This window comes from Magallana gigas, chromosome 1 (genome assembly GCF_963853765.1).
Source record: "Magallana gigas chromosome 1, xbMagGiga1.1, whole genome shotgun sequence".
Taxonomy (NCBI): Eukaryota; Metazoa; Mollusca; class Bivalvia; order Ostreida; family Ostreidae; genus Magallana; species Magallana gigas.
In genome coordinates, this window is record NC_088853.1 from 68,695,515 (window position 1) to 68,707,116 (window position 11,602).

General features: G+C 33.8%; 1 long non-coding RNA gene across 2 annotated transcripts; it reads right to left on the reverse strand.

The window, feature by feature from the left end:
• Positions 1-1,382: 1,382 nt before the first annotated feature.
• On the reverse strand, positions 1,383-8,527 carry LOC136273063 (uncharacterized). 2 transcript variants are annotated; one of them, XR_010711235.1, is made up of 4 exons: positions 6,791-8,527; positions 6,556-6,677; positions 2,537-2,632; positions 1,383-2,397 (listed from the first exon to the last, which is right to left on the reverse strand). It is a non-coding gene; the product is annotated as an uncharacterized lncRNA (long non-coding RNA). The 2 variants fall into 2 exon arrangements; XR_010711234.1 differs by having other exon boundaries at positions 6,556-8,527.
• Positions 8,528-11,602: the final 3,075 nt, after the last annotated feature.

An 11,602-nucleotide genomic window follows, 5' to 3' on the forward strand; every position in this document is an offset into this window, starting at 1 on the left:
TTACTTTTTCACATGACATTGTATCATTTGATATGATATAATGTTGTATTGAATTATATTGGTTCATATGATATTATGTATCAAATATGATACAGTGTCATACAATACAATATTTTACTAAAAGATAGAATATAATATTATATGATTCACTGTTATGATATGATATTGTATTATGTGATCAAATACAATAATGTATAACAGAATACAATTTCATATCATATGTTGCAATATCATATCTCATCATTGTTTATTACGGTATTTTATTGTAGTATATGATATTGTTTGTAAGTATGATAGGATGCAATATTTAATTTGATATTATTGTATTGATTAATATAATTTTATGAACATATGATTAATATCATACAATTTTTTGAACAAATGATATACGATATTGTGTCCAACAGAACCCAGGAATATCCAAGATCATAAAGTATGATTTTCATATGATATGATAAAGGTGGTCTCATAAAAGTGATGCCTCATTAGGGTGATGCCTCGTCTTAGTGAGCTTTGTAATCTGTGGTTATCTATGTTTATTAATCCTAGTGAACTATAGATATTATAATGAAATGCCATGTTGGTCCCATTGGATGATATGAGTGTTTCTGTATACTAAAGAAATAATATTGTTCTTAGTGATTCATATCAATAACTTTGTTTAATTATTATGTTTCTCTTAGAGGACCATATCATTTAGCTAGGGTGTCGTGCATAACATAATATGGTGTTCTTAGGTGAACATATGATTAGCTTACTGTTCTAAGGTACAATGGTTATGTATCGTGCATATAAGCATTGAATGCTTTTTTTCTTTGGATTTGTCGGTCCTATGACACACCAATGCGAGCAAACAAATTATATTTATATTGATTTTATTTTTTATTTTATTAATGGTCGTAGTTTTAAAATTTGCGCCTTTACTAGCAGGTGTGGGTAATTGATGGAAGAGCCAAAAAATCAGCTGTTGTGACATGGGAAATATAGTGCTCAAAAATATTATGAAGAAAGATTTTTTTTTTTTGAGAAATGCTATATTTAATCGCAAAAGTTTGAATTCAATAACAATACATGAGTATTTTCCAACAAGATGATTTATTCATTAAGAATAAACATTATCAACACGTAACAATACAGTAAGCACAACTGAGTAAAACGAAATGTGCTCTCCCTGAAGTTTGCATTATTGAAAAACCCAGCTGTTGGATTAATGTTTTGCATGTTCATATTAACTGTTTTCAATGTTGCTGGCATGGAGGACGATGTTGTGGCTGTGGAATTTGACGATATGAGAGTTGTGGTCTCATGTGCAGATGGTGACGGTAAGTTTTCAAGTTGAGCCTGATTTTCATGGGTTCGTGGTGGCAAGTTCGAGAACCTGGTCGACAGCGGTGGAAGAGCTACGATCGTAAAAGGGGATGAAGATGCAGACGCCATCGCAGAATGCCTTTTTTTTTTTGCTTAGAGGAGAGCGATCTGTTATATGACCTCATTGAACTCTCATTCCTTTTGTTCGACATGAACATGATGTGTCGTGCTTCAAATCCCTGATCATTAAGGTAAGTGTTTTCAGTGGCCCGTAAACAGTGGGATGTGTATTTATGCTCCACACCAGCAGCAAAGCAAATCTCCCCGAGAGACTTGTTGAAAGTGCGCTTTGGCAGGGGTTTTGCTGAATACCAAATATCAGAATGAACTCTCTCTTATATGTATTGGTTGAAAAGATTTGTAGCATTTGAATCTGTTTTTGACATCAGTAACTTTAAGAGATAAACATGACAGCAGTTTTCATTATCAGTTGCGTACATTATCTTGTCTGTATGGCTGTCATCGGCATCTACACCACCTTGATGATTATTTTGTAATGTTTTGTGTTGTAATGCAGCATATTGGCAAGTTTCATATGTGCAGAAGACAAAGCTGTTATGATTAAACTTATGGTGGAACTCTAAACCTATGGTAATAAAATTGATGGACAGAAAGTACCATACAGCATGGCGCAAAACCACTGGTGATGATGTGGCACCTTGGAGGTATTTATAAATCTTCTGCAGATCATGTATCTCGATAATATCTTTGTGTGATGTTGGTTTTGACAGATCAAGTCAGGTTCGCTCTTTAAAGAAACCATCCAAGATTCCATTGGCTGTTCTGAACTCCTTGTCATGGACTATATTTACATCTCTCTGAATGTCAGCAAGATGGCGATTTATTGCTCCTTTGACATTGATCAAAGTATTTTTGTGGTACAAAGGCTAAACATCATCATCAACTTTTTCTTTGGGGCTGGCTTCACAATAAAATCACGAGAGATGACTGGCAAGAGTTGACACATTTGCTGTTTGCAGGTCTAATGTTGCACCATTAGTACAGAACCATAGATCTCCATGTTCCAATCTAAAAGGAGTGAGTTGTGTTTTAGAGACTGACATTGTGTAACGTTTGGGGGTCTTGTGTTTGGTTGTGTAAATTCTGCAACAAATCTTGACCCTTAAAGATTTTTATACAAATGTCAAATTGCTGCAAACACATTTACCTTGAAAAATCCCCATGCTGTATTTCTTTTTGTTGATTTTGCTTGCCTGGAGTCGAAAAAATTCTCTATTTCCTCATTTGTAACAGTTTTGAATCTCTGTGGAAAATGTGGTTTGTTTTCATTACTTCAGTTTTGATTTATAGCTCACCTGAGCTGAAAGCTCAAGTGAGCTATTCGGATCACATTTTGTCCATTGTCCGTCTGTCCGTCTTTTAACTTTTAACATTTTGAACTTCTTTTGTAAAACCGCTTCGCCAATTTCAACCAAAATTGGCACAAACCATCCTTATGGGAAGGCAAGTATAAATTGCAGAAATGAAAGACCGATCTTTATTCAAAGGGGAGAAACCTCAAAACTGTAGAAAAAGAGAGTGCATTTTTAAAAATTTTGAAATAATATTGTTCTTAGTGAATCATATCAATAGCCTAGTGCACTATTTTACAATTATTATGTTTCTCTCAGTGGACCATATCAATAAGCTAGGTCGTCATGGTGAACATAGGAAAAGCTAAGTTTACTATGGTACAATGGTTATGTTCTTACCAGAAAGCGGATATCAAGAGGTAAGTTATACTTATGTACAGCTGCTGTGTTGCTTTCAAGAGACTACTACCAATAACCTAGGGTACTAATTTTGATGTTAAGTTGCTCTCAGTGACAGTATCAGTAGCCAAAAATACTAATTTGTAGCTGTTATTTTTCACCCAATAGAGCTATCCATAGCCTAGGGTACAGATTAATACCAGGTATATACCTGTTAAGTTCCTTTCAGTGGACTAAAGCAATAACCCAGTGTACTTATTAATATTTGGAATGATGCTTCTATATAGACAGTTTCAATCGCCTGAGGTTCTGGTGCATAGCTGTTGAGTTGCTTTCTGTGAAAAGCATGAATTGTGTCGGGTACTAATGTATAACTGGATTTTTAGCTCACTTGAGCTGAAAGCTCATGTGAGCTATTCTGATCACATTTTGTCTGTTGCTTGTCTGTTTGTAAACTTTTCATATTTTCAACATCTTCTCCAGAAGCACTGGGCCAATTTCAACGAAACTTGGCACAGAGCATTATTAGGCAAAGGGGATACAAAGTTGTGAAAACTAAGGACCGCCTTTTTTTTCAAAAGGAGATAATTAGGAATTATTGAAAAAAAATTAAGAACTTTTCAAAAATCTTCTGATGAAGAACCAATTGGCCAGGAAAGCTAAAACTTGTGTGGAAGCATACTAAGGTAGTATAGATTGTGAAAATCATGACCTTTTAAAGAAAAGGGTGGGGCCACAATGGTGGGTCGAATTTTTTCATAGGAATATATTGAGTAAATCTTTAAAAATCTTCCTCTCAGAAACTAACCAGTCAGGAAAATTTGTGTGGAAGCATCCTAAGGTAGCAAGGGACAGTTTCGGATAAAGTACCCGTCAATATTTTTGTAAAATTGAAAGTTGCTGTACTTGAAGGCTTATGAGTGTTGCTAAAATTCATGAAATGATTTTTAATGATTATCATTAGTTAGAGGGGTGTCTCTTGTTGAAATTGATATGCAATATGTAGGCCCCATATGTTAGGTACATGAGAATCAGAAGTAAAATGCGAAAACCTGCGGCTATGACTGTTGTGTTGACTTTACACAGTGAAATTGCAAGTTACAGATGGGAGGTAAAATAACACGAAAAGTAGATGGATTGGACATTGTCAACTTTACACCGGTAAGTTTCTGACATGTGATGGTGCAACATGCACGCGGTACGGAATGTCAACCCTTTGCAGGGAATTAGTTGGGGGAGGTCTAAAAAGCTGAAAAATTAGCAAAATTTGAAAGGGTTAAAATCTAATAAAAACCAATATGTAGAGAATTTTACAGGTTTTGACTAGTAATTTTCTTCAGAAATTGGTGATTGGCCTTATAAAGAGTGAATTAAAGGTATTTGACCTGAATGGGAACTGAGGAAATTCTAGTTACAGAGTTCCGAAGACACGCATCCCCTGGCTACAATGAATTGTATAAAAAAAAACCTGTCCTGTGCCACCTTCAAGACAACATGGTATTTTCAGATTTTTCATTTCAGTGTAATTTTGAGTGGATTTTGTACCATAAGTAATATATTTTGTGAAAATGGATGAATTTTTTGGCTGTAGATGTCATTACATGATTTATTAGCAAAAATATTCAAGGGGAGTAACTCCCTCTTGAATGTGTAGAATGACCACCACTAGAGTAAATTGGATTAGAGAGTAGGTATTTCATACCCTGGTGCGATTAATAGGCTTCAGTTAATTAATGAGATAAGAATAAATACTTTAAAACAGTTTTGATCAATTGAATCATTAAATTTATGAATTTGCAGCCATATCGCTGTCTGATTTTATGAAATAACATTAAGCCACCTGACTTATATGACCGAATTTTTTTAAAACAGCATATTTTTATTTCAACTGAACTTTACATGTAGACAGATGCAGTTATCAAATTATACAATATGTCAAAAAAATCAAGTTTTTGCTCCTTCCTATCCATAAATGATATTTTAGATGTATTTATACAGAATTGAAAAAGCCACCCCCTCTTTCCAGTTGACTCCATTACCATTACATGTAGGATATGTAAATGTACATTTGACCTTGAAATAACATCTGTATGATAATTACTCTTGAAATGAACAAAAAACAACATATTTGTACCGTTTCATTGTATATATGCATCAAAAATGTAGAAAAATTTAACCTTTTTCATGGAATTCTCATCCGTCCCCAGGTACCCAGGTGTGGTTGAATTTCATTTTAATTAAGAGCAGAAATCACACATGTAGGTCTTACTATTTTAGCAAAGTTAAAAGGAGAAACCAGACTATATAAGATATCCACTAAATATGATTTTAGGCTTAGTTTTTCATGAAAACAAGAAATTAGATGTAGGGCGGCATGTCTTTTTGTGAATAAAAATGCTACAAATCATCCATTTTCCAAAAGAGATCAATTTTAGATATCAGTGATGGTTGTTTTCTATTATGTGTGAAAATGACTCAAGGAAATTGCCACAAGTTTCAGAAAATTAGGTAAAAGTGTTCAAACTAATGCTTCTTGTGAAAATCAAAAGATAGGGGGAGGGTATACATGTAATGGTATTTTTAAGTGATGTGATGCTTTTATCATGATAATATCAAGTAGATGTTTGTAGTATTAAATAAGGTTTATTTTTTAAGGAGGTTGAACAACAATTGACCTCTAAAAGATTAGATAAAGATGCTTTATTTATGGGGAGCCCTATGAATCTCTGTTAAATAGAGGAAAGTGGAAATGGTGGGTTCACTTAAATGGCCATATTTTTCTTAAACCTCAATGGAATTGGCAAAATGTGGTGTCCCTTTTCTCAGAACAGGATAAGCTTTTCAATTTTAAGACAAGACGACTTTTCAGAGAATGTTAGTGTAAGTTAATGGAAGCAAGGGACAGTTTCGGATAAAGTACCCGTCAATATTTTTGTAAAATTGAAAGTTGCTGTACTTGAAGGCTTATGAGTTTTGCTAAAATTCATGAAATGATTTTTAATGATTATCATTAGTTAGAGGGGTGTCACTTGTTGAAATTGATATGCAATATGTAGGCCCCATATGTTAGGTACATGAGAATCAGAAGTAAAATGCGAAAACCTGCGGCTATGACTGTTGTGTTGACTTTACACAGTAAAATTGCAAGTTACAGATGGGAGGTAAAATAACATGAAAAGTAGGTGGATTGAACATTGTCAACTATACACCAGTAAGTTTCTGACATGTGATGGTGCAACATGCACGCGGTACAGAAGGTCAACCCTTTGCAGGGAATTAGTCACTTTCTTTAAATTAGAAACCTGCGAAATATATATATATATGTATATATTTTACTTAATTTAAGCGTTTTATGTCACAATATGGAGGTATCCCATGCCAGTGATTCAACCTAATATAACAAACAAGTGAATATTTAACATTTTTGTTTTATTTCAGTTCCACTTGGAATGTGAATGAGGTATAAAGAACAAACCCCTTCAACGCCACTGTATCTTCTGCTTGAAGATTCGTCCAGTCTGGCGAACGAAAATGGAAGATGCATTCTCCATCGAATTCTGCTAAGATGTTGAAGTTGTCACACTCAAGACATGAACTCTACCAAGAAGTTTAAGGACAACTTTTACTCAATTGTGTGTCCATACAGCCAGGGCACCATGCCCTCGTAAACCACTTGTCTAGAACACCAAGTTGCGACATTCTCTGCTTACCTACCGCAGCAATTTGCCATGTAGAAAGGTCCAAATGGCCTGTGTTTGAGAAGAGCTAAAACAGGCAGCATCATTCACGATGGCACGAGCCATCAAGTCTGTTGCTATCTGTGTGCAAAGAGGCTGAAGATGCGGAAATGAAAATGTCCTGTATTTCATGAGAAGATTAAAGATGTTAAACGAAACTATAAGCTGTAATTTTCATTATACTGTATTGATCATAGACGTCACTACAGTAACGTTTTAATTATCGTACTTAATCATGTCACATGCATATCATAACATTGCAAATGATTTATGTAAATCCCATTGGGGCAAGTGGCAATTGACATTTAATCAAAACTTTTTTAGCTCACTGACACGAGGTTGACTGGAGCTTATGTTATACCGTTGGCGTCTGGACGTGGTAAAAGTTTGTGGTGCAGGTCTTGTATCTAAATTATTAATTAATTTACCTTCATCAAACTTGCATGGATGGTGCATCTGGACAAACTAATGAACTTTTAAGACTTGGATGCTGAATCTGGAACTTGAATTCTGGATGTTGGCTTTAAAAATGTTAAGAGCAGAGCAAAGTTTTTGGAGCAGGTGCCATTTGATGACTATATCTTACTTACTACTGGTCCTAACTCCACCATACTTGCATGACAGGTGTGTCTGATGATAGATATGCAGTTGACAGGATCAAATGCTTAATCTGAGCCATAGGTTTCAGATGCTGAATGATGATACATTTAAGGTTTTTGGAGTTGGTTAATTTTTTTGGAGCAGATGCCCTTTGATGGACACATCTTAGTTTTTGGTTTAGTGTTTATCAACTTTGTATAAATGATGCAGGTTTTGATACTGATGCACTCAACATGTATGGATGCTAAATCTGAACCATATTTTCCGGATTCCGGAGGTTATTATAATGGAGCACGTGTAGATTTTTTGAGTAGTCGAATGTAGGTTTGATATCTGGAGAACAGCTGTCCTGACAAACTTATATGGATCATATAACTTTGAATTTGATACATACGGCTTGCTTCAGAAACAGAGAATGATCTCTTCATTATCAAGGATGCTAAAACAATTGTCCTAAGTACCTCAATCAAACGTGTTTGAAAGATGAGTTTGTTGTTATATAAAATGATTCCTATATTATTGTATTGGATGATATGATACAGTATTGTGTTATATGATACAATTTTGAATAATATAACGTAGTATTGTAAAATAATATAATATTTAAGAAATAAACAGCAATTGAAATTTTTTATCGGACCTGGTTTGTCACGTGATCATATCCTGTGAAGCCCAAAGGGCTTCTCGGAAGACTTGATTACGTACCAACTGAGTTCATATCCCGGTGAACATTTCATTTAACGTTATATAATAAGTGCCCGAGAAAACCATTGTCAACCGACGCGAAGCGGGGGTAAACAATGGTTTTCGAGGGGTGTCAACAGTTACCCTCCCAAATGGGCGCTATTTATTTTATTATAATGAATGTCTTAATTTTAAAGAAAATTGTACTCCTTTTAAATAGAAATGAAGTGAATTCTATGGCAATCGGTATATGCGCATAATTTACGCGCATGTAGCAATTCGTTGGGTTACCCGTTGCCAAGTGTGTTGCTAACGCTCAGGGTAATTGAACGGATTACCAACTGCGTCTAAACCAATCAGATTTTAGTATTTAACATGAAATTATAATAATGCTGATTATAACTTATATTTACATTTGAAATAGGCAAACCCTTGAAAATTATTAAAAAATCGTGTTTTAATGTTTACAATAATGCAATTGTCAAGTGATAAGCATGTGATAAGCATGTGCGGTAATCATTGTGAAATCATTAAAATGTTCACACAGAATTAAACGTTTCGCTATTCTATATATTCATTTATGTACGCATATTAGCAAATATAAGTATATGAGTATTACAAAATAATATATTATATGATGCAGTTCCGTATCAAGACATATCATTGTAATGTATAATGTGATACAATATTGTATCATATACAGGTGACACTCAATGGCTCGAACTTCGATCTCTCGAAGTTCTTGATCTCTCGAAGTGAACTCACGGTCCCAATTTTTTTCTCTATATAACTAAGCAAATTTACTCTTGATCTCTCGAACTCCGATCTCTCGAAGTTCTTGATCTCTCGAAGTAACACCTGGGTCCCGTTACACATATTTCATTGTTTTTCACTCTTGATAACTCGAAGTGGTTGCTGTGTACACACGCGGCCGATCAAGCGTATAATTATAGCTACGCGTGGACCTTACCTGGATGGTTGAGTGAACTCATGGGGGCTAGCGTGGTAGTGTTAATTGGTTGATTACGTAAGTGACACTACCCCTTGCTTTCTTCAAAGGGTAGATAGGTAATTTGTAAGTGATCTATTAACTTTAACAACTTGTGAAAGTTACGGTAAATGCTCTTTATTTAAAATATTCTAACGTAATGATTAAGAGAACATAAGATGCTTAAAAGATTTTTAACATTAAAAAATACACTTAATAACCACACAAGTAAGTTCTATATTGTTTAAATTGAAGTAATGTAGCAGAAAATACGATTGAAATTATGTCAGACTATCCTTCCATGTTATAAATATAAATTTCCGGCTACTATAATTTTAGAACCAAAATGACCGGAACAAAAATTTTCGGATTTTTTTAAACTTTCGATCTCTCGAACTCTTGATCTCTCGAAGTTTAATCATGGTCCCCTGAAGTTCGAGTTATCGAGATTCACCTGTAATAAGGTACGATATTATATGCGTATTTTAAAGTGGTGCGATAGAATGTGATACGTATTAAAGAACAGGGGCGTACAAGGCGTTGTATATCCCCCACTTGAAGCAATGGAGACGAAAGAATTTCAATTGAAGTTTGAATATTAATTTTTGGTTTGTATGCATTGTTTTTAGTATAAATTTCAGGATGAAAGCCAATATTGTGCTTTCGTTCTACAAACACGACAGTTATAGATTTCCAAATAAAGCTGCACAACGTTTTATGCCAAAATCTTGGTTCATTCACTGTTCTAAATTGCAAAAATTTAGGTATGAATGGGTCCAGTCTCCACCCTAAAAGTACTTTTATTTAAAGAATAAGTTTTTAATGAATTTTATTATTGATTTTTCAAAATGAAGTCTAGACCCATAATGGGCCAAAATGGGCGTTTTATATAAAATTCATTTGCTTTTAAGTAAAACATTTTTTGCCTTTTTATTGGGCTATTATGTAAAAAATATCTAATACCATTTGTATTATGACAATTATTGCGTAATGTTCATTTTACACTCAATGTCGGATAGAAATAGCGCTAGCACAGATAAGAGATCATGCTGTAATGATTAGAAAGCAAACAAATAAACCAAAGGAAATAAATACCAAGTGCATGTATTAATGTTTACTATTTATTTGTCAGAAAATGCAGTTCTATATCATACATGTACATATCCTGGTGTACACTTTCAAATGTAAAGATTTGTTTTATATGTTCATATGCCATTTCAAAATCCTGGTTACGGGGGGATTTGTCAGGCCTTGTACGCTCTTGTCCTTTACTTATGATTATTATACAACTTTGTTTCATATGATATACAAAACTGTCTAATAAAACTAAACTCAGTATTTCTATTTAAAAGCAGTAAGACTTTATTTAAGATCGTTAATGATTTTCATACACCGGTAATATGATATAGGTGATTCCTCGTCCAAACATTGTGCCCTATCCTTCAAATTAGGTACTTTTTAAGCTCGAATTACACAAAATTGGGCCAGACTTCCCCCTGCATGAGTCATACTGATACTTATGTTCTCTCCCAAGTTCATGCAAATTATCCTAATATCGCATGATTTGTAGATGCATTAAATACCTCCATTCATTAGTGTACACGTAGCAGGTGGAGCCTCCAACTCACTATTTTAGAAATAGTCACTTACCTAATACAAAGCTGATTATTTGATACTTAATATTGATAATATGAAATTAAGTATCACTTGTATTGAAATTTAGAATCGCTTATTGATAACAGAGAACAACCGGATTTATTTATGCTCACGAATAGTCACTTATTACGATTCACTGTCTTAGAAATATTGTAAAGAAAGTCGATTGTTACTTTGAAGTTAATAATGACATATTTGAATAACAAATTATTTTCTACACATCGTTGTGAACTCATTTGGGAAACCTTAACATACCTGCATAGTATTCATGGACCTTGCTCAGATGCTTTAAACAGCTTCTGCAAATAGTCATTTATAATTTAACTACTTTATCTTTTTATTATTTTTTTTATTTTTCAGATAGCTTTTGTGTTACAGATTATTTACTTATATTCGGTAGATTTACAAATAAGTGCTTTTTAAATTGAATTTATACAGGTATGTGTTCACAAGTGTTTTGACATGTTTAAGAAAGTTAGTTTGGAAAGGTGCAAATAAAATGAAAATAATTTTTGATGAAATTTCGAGTTGTTTTATACATACATTTATATTTAAATGTTTAATATGCATTTATTCTATAGATTTCTACTTTCATATTTTGGAAAATGTGCCGTAGCCAAATATTCTATTTAATATGAGACATTCTGTCATCCTCCAACTTCTGACATTGATTCAGTTGCAATACTTTTTGAAAAGAGGGCCATATTTCAAAATATTGATAAAATATAGCACAAAGCTTCCAATGGGCTTTTATATATTCCCCCCAAAAAGAGTCTGTTCCATGAACAAGGGCAGATATATTGGAAAATAAGATCAAAAGAAAGGGTCACAAAAAATCTTTTCAAGAACTTTGAGAT